We start from the raw sequence: 18676 nt of genomic DNA, 5'->3' as shown, positions 1-18676 counted from the left end.
TTCGAATATCTTAATTGGTTATCAAAAGTACCAGGATTATAATTTAGTACACCAGACGCGCGTTTCGTCTACATAACACTCATCAGTGACGCTCATATCAAAATAGTTATGAAGTCAAACAAGTACAAAGTTGAAGAGCATTGAGGATCCAAAATTCCAAAAAGTAGTGCCAAATACGGCTAAGGTAATACATTTTTGTAAAATATCATAGCTCAAAATCTATCTAACGTTTGTTCGACTAGCTTAACAATTTGAAACCTTGTTATCTGTAATTTGTGTTTTGTCAAAATGACTTCAGTCGAATGTTATGAGTTAATATTCCTGAATGGCTGACGACTTTATCAAAACAAACTCGGAGTCCGTGGTTGCTGTAGGATGAAAACAAATGTATAATTATTATGGAACAAAAAGCAACAACTTCCAATGAGATGTAAATCACGATATAATTTTGTAAATAAAGCGGCGGCGCTGGATGTTCAAATTGTAAAAAAGCCTAACCAGTTCTGACGGCAAAACGGCTAGATAAACCACATTGTATATACAAATAGCTTATGGTCAGACATGTTACTTCTTTCATATGTAAATTTTGCACTTCCTTGAACTCGTTTAAAGTTAGTAATAACTACTAGTACTTAAAGGTATTTTTTTTATCAAGCATAGGCAAGTTCATCAAATTGTATGTGTATAAATTTATAAAACTCTATAGATCAATGTTATGTGGAATTTGTCCACTATATTTTGTGTGTAGATTTGTTCCGTTGCTCTTATTGAGGAAAATTGTTGTCTAATTAAGGTTATGCTGGCATGACATTTTCTTTTTTCCGCATTGTTTTGTGACCAAAGTTATAGTAGTCACATGACCTTGGCCACCTTTAAATGGTCCAGTTTGAAAATTAAAGTTTCCTTCGTAAGTCAGTTTTCAGATATGTGGTATATATTTCTGTAAGCAATATCAGACTCCTACAGTTGTTTTCCGTTCGTTTGATGTGTTTGAGATTTTGATTTTGTCATGTGTTAACGACCTTTCCGTTTTGAATTTACTTGAAGTTCGGTATTTATTTCCATCTTACTTTTTACAAACTTAAAAATTCGTAAATTTAAACATGTAAAAGTTCCTAACTTTTTTTTTTTTAAATTAGCTTTGATGATGCCAGAACTAACGTTTAATGTGGGAAATTTTGAAAAATTTACTTTGAGACATAACTAAAGATGATACAACGTGCAATAAAATGTGAATGAAAATATTTCCTAATTGTAAATATGATTTTTAATTAACGTGTAATATTTTTGTGAAGAATTACTTTTTTTTTAGCTTTTGACAGTTCAATTTAATAAATTTCAAATCTAAGTTACAACTTCATTATAGACACAGTCAATTTTATTTTTATTAGTTCTTTACATCAAATACTAGTTCTATTTGAATATTCAATGTTAGCTTTTTTAACGATTTCTAAAGTTGATTGTTTTCCTGTTTAAATTTTATTTGGTATACAAAATATTACTAATCTTACTAACTCCAGATAGTGTATTTAGAGATGTTGTAAGTGTTTTTATTAAAGATTTAGGGTTTTCCCCTCTTTTTTTTGCATTGCTTTGATATTTCTTATTTTTTGTAACTTTAATGCTTTAAATAGTAACATAATATCATATGCATTCAGTAAAAAAGATTCACGGAAGTGAGTGATAATTGTGATGTAATTTCCACTTGACTATATCGTGATCTTAAGAGGAAAGCGTAGATCCGATTTTCTGCAACATTTTTACTTGTGTAAAATATATTTCTTTACATTATAGGATCATATTATCATCATTCAGCTTCTTATGTGCAACATTTAACTTGCAAAGAAAAAAATATCTCGTTAATGTGAATTTTAGAATACAGATTTAAAAGTTTGATTTGATGAAAAAGAAATGCAGTTGGTTCTTGTAATATTTTTTGTGTCGTGCTACTGCACCAAATACGTGTCTGGTGTTACAACTCAAAGTTCGGAGAATGTTGCGGTTAAGGAGAAAGACACCGTAGAGGAATTTAACGTGATGAAAAACAATTACCATGAACTACTTAAAAGAGTTATAAATAACGAAAATGAAATTTCAGAACAAAAAAGACAAGAACAATATCTGAAAAATGAACTTGAAAACATAAAGAGATATATGAAATGCCAAATGGAAGACATAAAAGATTTCACTGAAGAGAAATATGACAACTTGAATGAGACAAAAGCTGCGTTGATGAAAACTATGATTTCATTAAGTCAGTCTTTGACTTTGTTAAATGAAACAATACAAGAACGGAGTCATGGTCTAGAGATACCGGAAAAGCTAAAATGTGTGGAAAATTCTACAGATATTAGTTTTAAATCGGGTGTGTATATTTAGCGTGATGTATGCATGTTTAAACCGTAAGATATCTTTTCAAGGCATGTTAATCTGATTATTAAATCATGCATAATTAAAAAGTAAAATAAATAACTCCAGTAAATTCAAATTGTAAAGCGGAAAATTGAAATGGCATATCAAAAGCTCAAAACACATCAAACTAATGGATCACAACAGTCATATTGCTTAAGATTTATGTAGAAAATGATAAATGAATAATAAGTTTTTCAAACAAGCTCATTGTTAAAGCCAGCGCTGCAGCCAGTCTTATATCAAGTTCTTATATCAAGAAATCGACCTACTTCTGTCATGTCTTTGTGGTTCAGCTCAATATTTGCAGATAATACACTATAATCCAAATATTATCTTCTTTCGCCAACTGTACTTTTAACTCTGTTCTTTGTGCATGTCAACCAAATGGATGCATACATGTAGTAGGTCGGATTTTCACAAATAATATTTTGAAATTACTAACTTTATTTGCTCTACTTTTTAGAGTAAGGTAACATGGTGGCTAGCCCTAAAAACTATAAAATATTCTTTTATATTTTGGATTCTAAACCTATCAAAGTGACTGATTACCACGTGCATATATGTCTTATATACTTGGCATACATATGATAGCTTTCACATATGTGTAATAAGCAGAAGTAAACTAGCAATAAATTTCATAAACAGGCTGATAACCGATAGCCTGGGCCCCATATGCAAATAACACATTATTGTGTATCTCGCACAAATTACTGCCGGTATATCTGTTCTCGTTTTTCTTTACAAATGTTTAGCTGAAACACAAAGACGAAATAGAAGGTGGTCGATTTATTGATATTACAACTGTACCATGTAATTATTGCATCGACCGTATTAACACATGACAAATACATTTAATGATCGTATCTCGCCTTGTTTTTGACGTGGAAAATACGTTTTATTTATGACTTCAGAATACAGTTTCCCAATTACAGAATATAAAAAAAATAACCCTACATCATATCCAAATATAAATTGTATTTGAACTCGGCTAAAAAAAGATTTAAAAATGTTAATAGCCTATTATAGAATAATTTGTCGGTAGTATATGATAACAATATTAATACACTTTATTTCCATATTGGACCGGTATATATCAATCGTGGACGTTATGGACAAGGCAATGCATTGATTTGCCATTTATGCACATAGTAATACATGTGTAAAGTAGACTAACGTTTTCTTGTCTTCACATTCTTGAACTTGTACTATCTGCAATAGAAAAACGTTTCAAATGTTATTGGATTGTTGTCTTTGCTGTGTTGGGTGAAGTAATCGTAGTCATTTCCTGTGAAAATTGGACTTTAAATTCGATGTCATGGGTAGGATCAGTATCATATTCTCTGCAGTCTTAGAACTAAACATTGTAACAGCAACTTTGTGACTGGTACAAGGAAGGTCGTTATGAATTTTCCTACCGCAGTCCAGGGAGACTTGCTTTACAAAACCTGCCTTTTATATTTTTTGTTAATTTGTTCTTGCATTGATTACTCGCCTACCGATACATATCAATCAACTATCCATCAGTTATTCTTATCCAAATTCAGGTTTTGAAAGTGCAAAACTGTTCTACGTATGAAACAGAAGGCACATACAATTTTTTTTTAACACATTCTAACGTTTTATTCGGAAATATTTCCTTTATACAAATACCTTATTCGTCCGGGTAAGGGCCCTGTTAACAAAAGCAACCATCTATCCAGGGACAATAGAAGGCTAAAAAATTAGTCCACTTGATACACTGGATTTAAAATTAGTTACAAGAATAAATCCACTTAATGTTAAAAGCATCTAACAGTTCTATACCTTAATTTCAACATAGTAAACAATTTATACGATACCCACTCAAAAGATGTGTATTTACTAAAATACACATTATAGACTATAACATTTGTTTATATCATTTTTGTATGTATGTATATATTGATAAAATATAAAATAGTTATTCTTAAACAATAAACCACAAAAAATGACTTTGTCTCCCGTTAATACTATAGTTATTGTTTAAATTGTCATAATCACCGACTTCAATTTAGTTCCATCGATGACGTCAATGCCTTTCAATTGAAGCACAAATTTTCGATTATTTTTCAAGATATATTTCGAGATATTATAAATTTCATGAGTTGCTTTTGGCGTTTTGTTATATTTTTTTGAATTCCTAATTTTCCATAGAGTCCATTTAGAATTTATGATAATTGTGTTTAGAGAATTTTCATATTTGAGAAGTCCTGTGTAATTTCCTAACAGTATGTCCTTTTCAAGAATAGAATTATTTATTCCTATTTTTGATTTATTAAGTATTTCTTGCAGCTTGTTTAATATTAACTGTGATGTACTACAACTGAAATATAAGTGTTTCAGGGTTTCTATGTCGTTATCATTTTGACAAATGTGTCATTTTCCTTTTCGTCGCTGGGCTTCTAAAATGTCGTATATGACTTTTTTGGCTAAAAATACTTTTTGACACCAATGGTAAGGGCGGGAGGAAATCTTTGGTATTACAAAATAGCATACAGTTAGACCAATCAAAATGTGTGAAATAAGACATATTACAAAATTGCCAATGTCAGTTGTTTGTAAACTTTGCTTCCAAAATGTTGAATGAAAACTTGGAAATCGTTGTAGAATGGCCGTGGGAAAAAAATAGTTGTACATTTCTTTATTTCTGTGAAAATAGTTTAAGTTCTTGGATAATCCAGAAATGTCAAAGCTTTTATTTCACTGCTATTTACAAAAATGTTCAAGTTCACATACGACATTTTGGAAGCATGCATTTTGCCAAAATTTTCAAAGCCTCTCTGTAAGATATCTTTTTATTGAAAAAATTGTAATTTACAACATTTTAGAAGCCCAGCGACGATTTGATATCTTTAACTTTATTTTCAATTTTCAGCTGTTTTAGTTCCGACCACATATTTTCCCGAGGTGTAGTGTTTCCAAATATTTCCTCCCGCTTAATTTTACATTTTGGAGATATATTATTTAATAGCGAACGAATATATCTTAGTTTTTTACTTCGATGGTTTTATTGTTTGGATGCTTATGTTCAGAATCTCAAGGTCATTAGATGTCTTTAATTCCAATTTCATTATGCAGATTATGGTTTCCGCTAGATTTCAAAATTTGAACAAAATCTTTTGGAATTGCCGTTTTTAATTTTAGAAAATTCTGAAATACATTTCAGATAAATTTTGCAGTTTCTGAATTCCAAATGTCCGTTATAGTTGTGATATCGTTTTTAAAAAAAAGTAATGTTTATTTCAACTAAACCCACACATTTTTTCTCGCTCTGTTTTTTTTTTTAAATAATAGTGAAATATGATGGAAAATACCATAGCATAATAAAATTCAGTATTTTCGAATCAACATCAACAGTGTTATTTTTGATAATCACTCTATGTAAAAGTGTCAACAGATCTCCAATAGATAAACAAAATAAAATCATATGTTCTGTGTGTAATCTTCTTACTATTGTTTGCTCTGTTTACGGTCAATTGTTTAATAAGGCTACGATTTCGGTTGAATAATTTGCGTAAGCGCGTATCTTTTTCATGGAACATTTATATATATGCAATTTCGTACCTCATGAAAGATTTAAATATATGTCAATTCGTACCTCTTAATCTTTTTTTCTTTTTTTTTCATTTCTTTGTATAAACTGTCTCATTGATGATCGGTACATATTTAATGGATTATCGTTAGGTGTAGTTTAACCCATATGTATATAGCATATGCATGGTGGTTTTTCTTTTTGCAATACACACGAAAAAAGAAAGATATTTCTCAACCGTGTTTGAAATTAAGATGCTTACTGGGATATAAGAATAAAAATAAATGATAATTTGTAATATATCAAATTGGAAAAATCACTGTAATTACTTTAATTTTTACATAAGGTGCAAATTTGTATGCAAACATTTTTCTTTTCCTTCTTGTGTGTTTTCATTTTCACTGTATTTCTAAGAAACAACTTATAATAACTTTTTTTTGGTTTACCAAACTCATATTTACAAAATTGAAAATTAATAAATGAGAAATCCTGCAAGTGCTGCTAAATCTAACAAATCGTCGATCTTAACAGAAGAAGAAGATCAGATACGGGTCAATGTTGGTGTGTGTGTCTCTGTCCTATATGTTCCCTCATTTATTTGTATTGTATTCCTGTCATGTAATGTTATCGTTTATATGTTATATTTAATATTGCCATAAAAGCGGTAGGTTTGGCATGCCACAAAATCAGATTCAACCCACCACTTAAAATGTCCTGTACCATGTCAGGGATATGGCCTTTGTTATATTATAGTTCGTTTCTTTGTGTGTTACATTTAAATGTTGTGTTTCTGTTGTGTCGTAGTTCTCCTCTTACATTTGATGCGTTTCCTTCAGTTTTAGTTTGTATCCCGGATTTGTTGTTTTTTGTCTCAATCGATTTATAAATTTCGAACAGCGGTATACTACTGTTGCCTTTATTTGGCATCAAACGTCAGGTTCATCTGATGAAAGATTTGGACACTTTTTAACTAATTCTGTCGATTCAATTAGTTTATGTGAAAGATTTGAACTGATTTCGTCATAAAAACGCTTAAATTCAAGCTTCAATATTATAAATCTATCAAATATGCCATAACATGTCACTTTGCAGATAGTTTTTGTCAAAAATGAAAGTGACCACATCCGTGTTCAACCTTTATATATGTTAAACTGTGAGTACTCTCAGATTTGTTCATTGTATTTTTTTTGTGTCGGGATGTATAAGTACCTGGCCACGTCCACTTGTATTTTTGTCAACCTGATGAGTTAAGCCTTCTTTAACTGATTTTCATAGTTCGGTCTTATGTTGTTCTGTTAAACCACTGTCCTAGGTTAGGGGGAGAGTTGGGATCCCGCTAACATGTTTAACCCCGTCACATTATTTATGTATGTGCCTGTTCCAAGTTAGGAGCCTGTAATTCAGTGGTTGTCGTTTGTTTATGTGTTACATATTTGTTTTTCGTTCATTTCTTTATATAAATAAGGCCGTTGGTTTTTTCGTTTGAATTATTTTACATTGTCTTATCGGGGCCTTTAACAGCTGAATATGCGTTATGGGCTTTGCTAATTGTTGGAGGCCGTACGGTGACATATAGTTGTTAATGTCTGTGTCATTGGCAATCATACCACATCTTCTTTTTTATAAATACAACTTACATTTCAATATCAAGAATGAAGACAAATGTGTCCACTTCCATGTAAGATTGACATCGTTTAAAATGTAACACAAATGCTCAAAATTGCATTGCATTGTGAAAAACAGCCTATATTTATGTAACAGCAGTATTCTACTTTCCAATAAATTGATAAAAGAAAAAAATCATATCTAAATACAAAACAGCTTTATAAAAAGATGACTTTATAAATATGTGATACGAAATAGAAACATGTATTTAGTAAATGAGGTACGAAATTGTAAATGCGTCTGGTCCATAAGGAACGAAATGTTTTTTCTCGTAGGAACGAAATGGTAAATGTTGGGTAAGAAAAGGTAAATTTGGGAACCAAATAGTAATTTTGGGAACGAAATGGTAATTTTGGGAACAAAATGGTAATTTTGGGAACAAAATGATAATTTTTTGAACGAAATGGTAATTTTTGGAACGAAATGGCAGAGGTATGAAATGACGTGTTACCTTTTTATTTTCATATATCTTGTTAATAGTTATCATTATTAACATATTCATAATGTGGTCAGAATACAATAGCGTATCAATACACTAAACTTTTCTAGGTAGGAAAAAGGAGGCTAGATCAGAACATGCCTGAATATTAACAGGTAACTAACTCCTTTTGCCAAAAAAAACTAGTTTAAAAATACAAATTTTCACTGCTGCATTTAATCGTAATCCAAATAAGAGATTTGTTTTTCGTCTGAAGCGCTTTTTTATTACCTTTCCCATAGGACGATCTAGCCGAATATTTGGAACAGATGATGTGCTGAATCGCCAAATGTACCTCAACCTTGACTTTGGTTTTTAATATAAAATGTAAAGTCTGAAATGACAGAAAATTTGTTACCAACCTTAATATTTAACTTGTTTGTCTTTCCACGATGTAAGCAATATATTTTTGTTTTGTACTTTTCAAATGATTCAGTCAATTTGAAAAAAACCCAACTTTGTTTAAGATTGGAAAAAACTTATGTTAAACACTAAAGATTTCTAAAACGACAAAAATCTTACCTGTTTATGAGTTAATTGAAGCGCAGAGCAGGCGATCAAAGCTCACTTTTGTGTTTAAGAAAACATGAAATATTAATCATAGGTTCTTTTTCTGTAATTCAACATTTACTTAAATGTGAAAAAAACACTATTTCTGTTTTAACACCAGACCAATGGAGGAATCATGTCATATTTCGAATGTAATACTTCCATTGTTATCCGTTGTCATTTTTTGGCACACCTTTATCTAAATTCCGGTATTCAATGCACTTTTAATGCATATAAAATTTAGCTTGACGTCATAATTTCGCCTCTGAAAAGTCTTGTAAAGATGAAAACCACGTCGGGCGAACCAAATAGTATTATAGGTATCTTTGATGATTTTTTTTGTTGACTTTTACAATGATCAATTAATTATTTGAAAGTTCTATTATAAGAGGTAGTCAAAATCAAAATATCCCAATGTAAGTATGAGCACAATAAAGTATCGGGAAAAACAAAAAAAGTGAAGAAGAGGTTCAACGAAATACACAAAATAATATGTATCAGCTTGAAATATTTAAGCTTATATTTTGCAGCAGTATATAATCAGAAAAGTCAATGGCGATTCCAATTGCATTTTAAAAACCAATATGGTACTCTTTGATTGCGACCTACCACCAGTAAGGATTAAAACCGTTTAAGCGTTTTTCCTTACAATTAAATGTCTCCCAAATATATCATTCTCTATAGATCTGTACAAAAGAGGCGAACGATTCCAAAGGGTATGGTCATGTTGCTCAAGTAAGGACAACCCCGATAGAAAACATATTTCGGTAGGTAACATTCGGGGAAAAAGGGACAGGATTGTAGTGAATGTTATTCCCTCGGTTTTTGTTTTTTACACGGATTTGTTTTCCCGAAATCTATTTATGACTTTTGAAACACCAGTAAACCACTGTTGCCTTTAGTAACAGATTCCTTTAAAAATTAATATAGTTATAGTTTTGTGATCAATTATAGATTGCTTCCATGAAACGATATCTTCTGACGGCTATCCAACAAATTATAGTAATTATGTTGATCAAACATGGACTATTGATGTAGGCATTGGATACAGAGCGATGATACAATTTACCAATTTCAGTACCGAGGCTGAATATGACTTTGTAAAGGTTTGTTGATTCAAAGCATTAACATGTTATTTGGTCTTATGGATAACAATATTAGAAAAGGAACAATACAGACAAAAGTAAAAAAACATCGTACTGCTTGAACATAAGTGCAGCAAGTAATAAGTAATTCTAAAATCCACACACGACGAGTTCAACATGTAGTTTGGGATCTGTTTACACATCTAGAGTACCTCGATTGTTGTTTTGAATCGTGTTGACCAGTCTAAAGTTTGCTGTTCCCTGTTTTATAAAAAAAAAAGTAATATCCTTTTTTATGTCTTTTCGGCGCTTTTTGATGTTTTGTTTTTGTTATGTTCTATGAATAATTGATTACCTTGGAGATATCACGAATTATTTTAAATGCATTTTAATTGTCCCTTTTTGTGTATCCCGATTGTTTTTTTCATTTTTTTTTCTTCATTAAATACCATTATTGATTATTATGCTTTGCCGATAATATAATTCAACCTAATCTTCCATATAGAAACAATTAAAAAAAATCTAACTTAATTTCAAAGGAATCCCAAGTATGAATTTATTAACTAAAGATTTATTAAGATTTCATTTTGATTGATTTTGTAGAAGTACTAGCGTATACGTAAAATCGCAAAATACTGAACTCCGAGGGAAATTCAAAACGGAAAAGCCCTTATCTATTGGCAAAATGAAAATCTCAAACACATCAAACAAACGGACATTAACTTTGATATTCCTGACTTGGTATAGATAAAGGCAGATGTGGTGTGAGTGCCAATGAGACAACTCTCCATCCAAATAACAATTTAAATTTTATAGGCATTTTCTTGTGTAGAAAATGATGGATTTAACATGCTTGTAGATTAAACTAAACCTCTCACTAGTATGCCAGTCGTATAAAATTCCATAATACTGACAACGATGTGTGAACAAAACAGACATATCAGGAACAAATGCCAACAATAGGTGTTAAACCGTCAACGTTGTGTTATTATCATTCTCACTATAAAGCAAACAGATATATAAACAAATATTTATCATGAAACAATAACAAAATGACGGGATGTATTAGTACAGAGCCACGTCACATTCAAGAAAGAAACACAAAAAGTGCACAAAGACAAACACAAACAAAAGACAAGTAAACAAAAATTATCATAGAACAATCACACAATGACGGGGTGTACAAGTTCAAAGGCACATCATATGTTACCCTGAAGCATAAAAATGCATGCTGAAAATGCATATGAAAACAAATGAAAGACAAAATAAGGACATTTCAATTTTAATCACAAAAATCAAAGTACAACATTTTTTTCCAGTATTCTTTTCAAAATTGACATAATAGTATATCAAATACATTAAAAGAGGTATTCTTGATTAATTATTGATTAATAATATACTGCAGGTATACGATGCAGCAAATCGATTTGTTCCCATCGGATCCTTTAGTGGTGACACTCTACCACCGTCAATGGTATCGACTGGCAGATACATGTACGTTGGGTTTACATCGGACGTTTCAAACGTTGGAGCTGGATTTAGTTTAAACGTTTACAAAGTAACATAAATAGCATGTTATCAATGTCTTAGACCTACAGACATTACTACGTACACAGTTGTACCAAATTGAAGTGAAAATCGATGCATTGTTTTATATATCGTCTGTCATTTGTTACAAGAAAACTGATGCCAGATAACCATCTAAAGTTTATCTATATACTGTACTGATGATTGTTTTATTTCAAATTGATAATAAAGAATTAAATCAAAGATCAATTATTAACTTCATTTGAGAAATGATGTTGACAGATAGTAGTGAGCCAGCTACTTTATATACAACATGTGTACAACCTAGAGAATGTACAGCTCATTTATTAAGTGATTTAGAACTTGTCTTCTCCGAAATACGAAAATTGATGAATTTTTATATTGATTCACTTATCATGCTTATAGGGTCTTTGAATCGGAAATGCACTTATTTATTCTAAAACAATTTTTTGGTATTACACGACTTGGGTTCTCATACATTTTTATGATGAAATAATACATAACCCCTAACGGAAGGGGTTGTACATGATATGCATATAATGAAAACGTAATCTTTCAATCAGTTTAATTGAGATCTGGAGCTGACATGTCAGTAACTGCTAGTTGTCATTTGTTAATTAGTTTATCATTGTCATTTGTTCTTAGTTTCTTTTGTTACATATTCTGACATAGGACTAAGACTTATTTTGGACTGAGTTTTACTGCGCGTATAACTGTGTGTTTGTTTTTCTACATTGTTAGATGTAATGGGATTTCACTAAACATGCCAAACCCTTCCGCATATTTGCGCCTCTTCCAAATCAGGCATTTATTAGTCTTGTTTATTTCTTATATTTTATTATACCCCCGCTTTAAAAAAGGGGGGGTATACTGTTTTACCTCTGTCTGTCAGTCCGTCCGTCAGTCCGTCCGTCCATCAGTCCGTCAGTCCATCAGTCCGTCAGTCAGTCCGTCCCATGAAACTTTCGTCACATTTTTCTCAGGAACTACACATCCACCCTTTCTGTAATTTGGTATCAACATTTATATATGTCAGCCATACCATGTGATGCGTTTTCAGATTCATCACTTGACAACTTCCTGTTTTCCGAACACTTGTCTGATTTTACACATGATAGCCAAGTTGAATTTGGTTTCAGGATTTATATAAGTCAGCTATACTGTGTGATGCGTTTTCAGATTCATCACTCGACAACTTCCTGTTTACCGAACACTTGTCTGATTTTACACATGATAGCCAAGTTGAAAATTTTCGTCACATTTTTCTCAGGAACTACAATACAAGGATTTCTGAAATTTGGTTTCAGGATTTATATAAGTCAGGTATACCGTGTGATGCGTTTTCAGATTCATCACTCGACAACTTCCTGTTTACCGAACACTTGTATGATTTTACACATGATAACCAAGTTAAAAATTTTCGTCACATTTTTCTCAGGAACTACAATACAAGGATTTCTGAAATTTGGTTTCAGGATTTTTATAAGTCAGCTATACCGTGTGATGTGTTTTCAGATTCATCACTCGACAACTTCCTGTTTACCGAACACTTCCATATTTTTACACTATTAATATTATCCACTTGCGGCGGGGGTATCATCAGTGAGCAGTAGCTCGCAGTTTCACTTGTTTATTTCAATATTTTGGCGTTTAGTGTGACGTCCATTTTCACTGAACTAGTACACATTTATCATTTGGATGCAAGTAGAGGCCCACCTGCAGGTTTTGGATTTTTCTCGATGCGTTGAAGACACATTGATGGAGTTCGGCTGTTATATTATCTTTGGTTGGGTTGTTGTCTTTTTCACATATTCCCCATTTATACACTCAATTCTATTATTTGGGCAAAAATCTATGCATAAATACCAAAAAGCAAGTTCTAGTAAGACGCAAAAATCAATATTACTGCTTACGAACTGCAAAAAAGAAAAGGAAAACCATATTCATTGAAGTATACGAATGATAGATAAAGGTAACAGTAGTATACCACTGTTCAAAACTCATAAACAGATAGAACAAAACAACAAATCCGGGTTATAAACTAAATCTGAGGGAAACGCATTAAATATAAGAGGAGTAAAATGACGCGACATTAAATTGTAACACACACAGAAACGAACTAAGCATTAGACAAAACCCGACAAGAACAACAAACACAACATCAACACTAAATACATAAATTTGGGATTGAATAGTACCGTGACACGTCTTATAATAATGTGAATTCAAACTCAAATATAAGAGGAAACAAACGACAAAAAAGAAACACAACGTTAAAATGCAACACACACAGAAACGAACTATAATATAACAATGGCCACTGCTGACTGTTTAGTTAAATGATAATGAATCATTGTCAACTATCTTGTCTGCATTGATATTGTGATATATACACTATCATCCTACGTTTTTTAAAATATCCTATAAAACGTTGATTTATTCCAAACACTATTATTTCCCACCACTAAATATGGTTGCTATACTGCCCTTAGCTTTATATGGCACACTTTGGCATTTTTATTTTTAGATGCTCAATATCGTTTTTGATTTAGCCTATATACATATTATTTTGATTTGATCGTACCTGATGATTTTAATTTCACTTATTCATCAATTTGATTGTTACTTATTTGCAAAACATGAATATAAATTGCTGGTGGTAATTGATTGAATTTGTATTTTATACATGATACTGTATGTGTCTGCAAGTCAGATACACAGTGTAACATGACTTTTGGCGTCGAGTGTACGCCTCAACTCAGAATAATCTTTCGAATCTAGAGTTTCCACACAGTGATGCATTCATAATTGGCTGTCGTCGGAAGCATGGGAATATGGCAACCTAATATCCAAACAACCAGGTGTATATAAAGATCACAATAAAATAGACACACAATATTCCACACGCTAAGTCGTTGTAGATAAGTTTAGCAAAGATTTTAAAAAAATGTTATCAGTGACAAATTCATCAATTTCAAATGTATATAAACATTTATAAAACTTATTTAAGCTTATTGATTTTTTTCTAGGAACATTTGACAAAAAGAGAAACACTCATTGTCGTAAACCTAATACGTTTTACTTTATAGATCTGAGTTATTCCGCTTTGTCGGACGAATATGACATATAGCAACCTAAGCTAACAAAGTTTTTTAAATCACAAAATTTTGGTTGCCTCTAACCGACTCAAAATAATCATGAAATTTGCTTCTCTTTGAGTTCAGCATAGCTAAACATTTACACTAAACACACGTATATCTTCGAAAACAAGGTTAGAACTGAAATGTCTAAGTAGTAGAGTTTAGTTTAGTTTTCTTGTTCATGGCACTAAATACACTCATCATAGATACCAGGACTATATTTTGTATATATGTCAGATGCACGTTTCGTGTAAAACAGACTAATCAGTGACGCTCGAATCTGCAAAAAGGTAAAAAAGGCAAAATAAAGTACGAAGTTGAAAAATATTAAGCAACAAAATGTCTTAAATTTTTTGCCAAATTCAAGGTAATATATTTCAGTATTTCAAAACTTCAAAAGTTTTATAAACAGTTTTAAATTTATCAATATGAACATATCAATTAAAATTCATGTCAGCACATAAGTGCTGACTACTGGGCTGGTGATACCCTCGGAGAATTAAAACTCCACCAGCAGTGGAATCGACCCAGTGGTTGTAAAACAACTCATCATAGATACCAGGATTAAATTTTGTATTTGCGCAAGACGCGCGTTTCGTTTAAAAAAAGACTCATCAGTGACGCTCGAATCCACAAAAGTTTAAAAATCTAAATAAAGTAAGAAGTTGAAGAGCATTAAAGACCAAAAAAGCCAAGAGCATCTTCTTTTTTTATATTTCCAACAATGCTTATCTATTCCTATACATGCTATATTTTCTGTAGAATAGTATGCGGATGGGAGCTGTAAAAGAGGGACGAAAGATACCAAAGGGACAGTCAAACTCACAAATCTAAAACAAACTGACAACGCCATGGCTTCCATGTAGTTCAAAGGAAAAATGCACAAAGTAGCGATAATCTCAGATATTGTTAGTGTTCCTTAACGAGACGAGAAAGCGTGCAAACCTCATTGACACGAGTTTTATGATTAAAATAAATGGCAAAATATACAAGAGGAAACATTCAAACTCATATATCGAAAAACAAACTGACAACGTCAAGACTAAAAAAAGAAAACGACAAACAGATAAATAGTAAAACACAAGATACAACATATAAACTAAAGACTAAACAACACGAACCTCACTTAAAAAACTTCAGGGTGATCGTAGGTGCTCCGAAAGGATAAACAGATCCTGCTCCACATGTGGCACCCGTCGTTTTCCTAATGTTATTCAGACCCGACAAATTGTCTAAATCAGTAGGTCAAATTCGTGAAACGGGAACGGGATTGTAGTAACGACATAAGAAACATATCCGATATCATCTGTGAAACAGATTTTCCGTAAGGGTCAACCAACCCGTTATGTCGTCCGTTAAATTTACATAAGACAAGACACTTGTATTCATGTATTTGGTTTTGATGTTATATTTGTTTTTCTCGTGGGATTTTGTCTGATGCTTGGTCCGTTTCTGTGCGTGTTACATTGTAGTGTTGTGTCGTTGTTCTCCTCTTATATTTAATGCGTTTCCCTCAGTTTTAGTTTGTTACCCCGATTTTGTTTTTTGTCCATGGATTTATGAGTTTGAACAGCGGTATACTACTGTTGCCTTTATTTTGCATCTAATTTGGCTATTTTTTTTATAAGTAACAACGTGATACAATCTCTTCCAACTTGCCACCACTAGAATATATAGTTTCACAACATCTTTGAAGACCGGCTTTGATTGTTGATTAAATAAGATATAAAAATTTAGAAAAAAGGTTTCGTAACGAATTAGGAAGACCCAGCAATATACCATTGTGTGTAAGAATACTTGTAAAGTTTATGTATCCAATAAAGTGATTGAAGATCTAGTTCTTCATAATTGGTTAAAATTCCAAAGGAACAAAGAACAAACCTATGATTTTCCAGAATTTCCTCTTTGATAATTGTCATTGGGTTATATGCTGTGTTTCAAGGTAAATTTATGTCAATACCTAATTCATTTATCAAGCGGTTAATGATATGATATTTACACATAAAAACAATGTTATTTTGTGATTTATCTGCGGGGACAACAACAAACTCGTTATGGAAGTAGGACAAATTTTTTGCAACATTCAATTTGGGTCTTTAATGATTAATGTAGCATTGGTATTGATAGGTCAATTTATGTTCTAACATCTGATTTATATTAACGACATAACCATATCCGGATTTCGACAATTAATGTCTCTTCAGTGATGTAAGCAATCGAAACAGTATTCATCTTTATATATTTTTTATATGATTTGTCTTGAATTTTTATGATTCGAAATAGGATGGAGGGATTATATAATCTCGACGGCAAATATAATACATGCTCGACCGAAAAATATAAATAAGCCTTAATTGAAAACAACGTTCAAACTTATGATTGCGTTGGATAAGAACTGCATTATATTTTCATATGCATACAAAAATAAATCTCGGTAGAGGGATCTTAATACAGTACGAACAACATTTCCCAAAAGACAAAACATGGAAAAGCATATTTTAACAAAATGCATTTGATTAACAGGTTGAACAACGGATGATTGTTAACACTGCTGACTGTCAAGGCGGTTGCCAAAAAAAAACCCCAGATCAATAGATCTTAATTATTTATTTGATACCAAACAGAAAACAATAAACTAGCGAAGAGGCTATATAATACTTCGTTGACAATACTGACTAAATGATTTTCATAATTGCTTTTAAAACGATTTATTATGAGTTATGCTAGCAGATTAAGTTTGGGAATTTTATACTATATTTCCTTGTCTATGCATTGCAAAAACTCTGAAAAGGCGTATTTTGATCTGATCAATTAAACATTTGAACAGCTATATTTTTATTTATTTATGTTTATATAGTGACCAGGGATACTACGCTTAATATCTATCAATATAACTATATAAAAAATAGAGATTCCCTGAAAACAAATCAGACAAAATCCTATTTTCCGGGCTGTTTCTAATACCATATCTGATCAGGTTTCCTTAAAGACAAATCCTTTTTCCGGGTTGTCTCCAATACCATGTCAGATCTGGCTCCCTAAAAGGCGTCATTATATTTTTTTATCTATAAATAGGAATAAATAATGTATATTCGCTGAGAAGTTTCATAAGAATCAAATCTTAAAAACAAAAAGATTTTAATGTATCAGCTACCTTGGACATAGTGATTGTCTTAAACTGAGAGGTGTCTTGCAAGGGATGCCCAATAATGCATGGTCCTCAGGCAGAGTTGTCATGTTTACCAGAAGCATTAAGTGGGGTTTTGAGGGTCTAGCCAGCCACTGTCCATCAAATATGTGATGTTCGAGACGTGGTGCTTGGTTTGTCTGTTTTGATGTAGTGCACAGCTGCTCATTTGTATTACCAACTTGTTCTTGGTCTGTATCTTTATTTGATCTTTCTTGATTGGATGGGTTCCTGTTGCCCTTACCTTGAGCGCAGATTCTAGAAGATGCATCACGGTGGCCTCATACTCCGCAGGTAGTGCACTTGCTGTATGATTTGGTGTTATGACCTTTAACTGTTCATTTAGCACATGTGAATGTCCACGTCTCACAGTATTTATGGCCTTGCGCCCATTCCTCTGTCCATGAGTGGGACTATTACAAGCCCATCATTTGGCTCCAGCTGCTTGATGTCAATAGCAGTAGAAAAGGTCAGTGGGCAAGACATTGTCTGTGATTGCCATCCCTATTTTATACATTTTCCACTGTCTGGTGAATGCTAACCATTGGTCTGGATCACATCCTGCAGCTATAGTAGGTGGGTCCAATTTTAACTTGTGCGTTGACGGTTGACACAGAGGTAGGTGGACGGTTCTGTCATGAATCTGTAGAACAGTGGTTAGAGCAGCGGCAAATGCTTCATCTAGGTCCTGATATTTCCAATTACAGCCGTCTATAGGGCAGTGTAGAAGTGGCATATTGATCAATTCACTGTTTTCAGCTGTTAGTTGAGTATCAGTCATAAATGAAAGTCAGTATTCTTTTAGTTAATATCTTTAATTATTAGGATCACTGATACCTGAAATGTATATATACACAGTTCACTAGTAAATGATTAGTTAACCACTTCGTAAGTAAACAGTTTCGAAGTATTTCTGCAGACCCGCTTTCACTGCGAACAGAATTGTATTGTCACTTTAATGAACAATTCTGTCGTCAAACATGAAGATGAGTCGGTAATATACCGTTGTTTTGTATGGTATTTTGAGAGGCTAAGAATACAAGCACGTCCTAAACATTTTCT

General features: G+C 32.2%; 1 long non-coding RNA gene across 1 annotated transcript; it reads left to right on the top strand.

The window, feature by feature from the left end:
• The first annotated feature begins 9608 nt into the window (after positions 1 to 9608).
• LOC143074268 (uncharacterized) lies at positions 9609 to 11509 on the top strand. Its single transcript, XR_012977766.1, has 2 exons — positions 9609 to 9760; positions 11145 to 11509. It is a non-coding gene; the product is annotated as an uncharacterized LOC143074268 (long non-coding RNA).
• Positions 11510 to 18676: the final 7167 nt, after the last annotated feature.

The sequence above is a fragment of the Mytilus galloprovincialis genome, chromosome 5 (genome assembly GCF_965363235.1).
Source record: "Mytilus galloprovincialis chromosome 5, xbMytGall1.hap1.1, whole genome shotgun sequence".
Taxonomy (NCBI): Eukaryota; Metazoa; Mollusca; class Bivalvia; order Mytilida; family Mytilidae; genus Mytilus; species Mytilus galloprovincialis.
Note: the sequence above shows the minus strand (reverse complement) of the source record. Positions and strands in the feature narration are given on the sequence as shown.